This window comes from Tenrec ecaudatus, chromosome 16 (genome assembly GCF_050624435.1).
Source record: "Tenrec ecaudatus isolate mTenEca1 chromosome 16, mTenEca1.hap1, whole genome shotgun sequence".
Classification (NCBI taxonomy): domain Eukaryota; kingdom Metazoa; phylum Chordata; class Mammalia; order Afrosoricida; family Tenrecidae; genus Tenrec; species Tenrec ecaudatus.
In genome coordinates this window covers 4244349-4246040 of record NC_134545.1, presented here as the reverse complement: position 1 = coordinate 4246040, position 1692 = coordinate 4244349, and positions in this window count along the sequence as shown.

Below are 1692 nucleotides of genomic sequence, written 5' to 3'. Positions count from 1 at the left end.
CATCCATTGCAATCCTCTCTGTTTCTCTCAGTTAGTTTCAGGCCCGGGTGCCGACAACGCACGTTTCTCCTGCTGTCTGAGGCTCACACAACGCCATCTGTGTGAATCCTTGCATACTACTCAAGAGGGACACCAGACGTAGGCAGGTCTGAAGATTCCTCAACCATCCGACGAACATAAACACAGCTCCTGGCATCTCGGTCCTCTAACGAGCCGAGGACCCTTTGATGGCATGTACTCCTTCAGAGTCAGAATGAAAACAAAACTATAAAGTGGTGGTAACCAGTCCCGATCGATAGAAGGGTCTAGGCTAGGACAAGCCTTCATTGTTGTTGAAAGCCCTCCAAGCCCATCTCCCCACTTGATCATTAGAGTTCAGGCTGTGCTAAAGTGATTTCTGTTTGGGGTTTTTTTAAATCATTTTATTGGGGGCTTGTACAACTCTCATCACAATCCATCCATCCATCCACTGTGTCAAGCACATTTGTACGTGTGTTGCCATCATCATTCTCAAAACATTTGCTTTCTGCTTGAGGCCTTGGTGTCAGCTCCTCATTCGTCACCCCTCCCTAAAGTGGTACCTGTCTCTCCAACGTGCCAAGCCCTTTCTCGGCCCCAGAACGCCATCTCTGTTTGCTCCACCTCTTGCAAAGCTCCCGTCAGCTCACCTTACAGAGCTCAGCTTACATAACTTTTTCTCAGAAAGGCCTCTCCTGATCATCTGGTCACACAAATCGTGTCCCAAGGCCCTCCCATTCAGCCCGACAGTCTCAAATCGCTCCGCTGCACTCGGTAATTAGAGGGTATTGTGTTTATCAAATAAAGGAACAAAGCTAAGTCATCTGAGAAAAGGGCGTCCACACAAAACAGAAAGCTATGAGATTTCTGGGAAGACACCAATAGGTCGGGTGAGGAGGGAATCTCTGGATTTAGTTCCTGTCTTGGATAGAACTCGATTTCCTTAGAGTGGGAGGTGGCACATTTGAAGAAGGGAACAGCTTGAGTGACACGGGAAATGACTGGGAGAATTCCGGAGATGGCAGCGCTTGGTCAGTAAGGCTTCTGACAGGGTCAGTGAGCAATGACAAGTAAACAGCCGCATGGGGGCACTGCAGGCCTCATGACTGACACCAAAGTCTGTCCCAGTAGCCCCCTCTTTGGACAGATAAGAATACTGCACACTTAGAAGGCCAACCTCTTTCATTGAGAATCTCTTGGTTTGGTTCGGTTGCCCATCTCTAAGTGATATGCCAGTATAAGCGGGTGGAGTGGAGGCCTAGTGGTGCAGTGGATTATGCGTTGCACTAAAAGGTCAGCGATTGAACTACCAGCCATTCCTGGGGAGAGAGATGAAGTTTTCTATGTCCGTAAAGAGTTGGTGTCATGAGGGGAGGGCAGAGCGGAGACCCCAAACCCTCAGTAGTCAGTTGGACACCCCCTGTGAGAAGGGCCACAAGGAAGAGATGAGTCAGTCAGGGTGCAGTATAGCACCGACAAAACACACAACCTTCCTCTAGTTCTTTAATGCCCCCCCACCCCCTATCATGACCCCAATTCTGTCATACAAATCTGGCTAGACCAGAACATGTGTACCAGTACAGAAAAGAGCTTGCAACACATGGAAACCAGAACAAATAAGCCCCTTAGGAGCAGCGATACTAGGAGGGGAAGAGAAGGGAGGGGGAGTAAGGG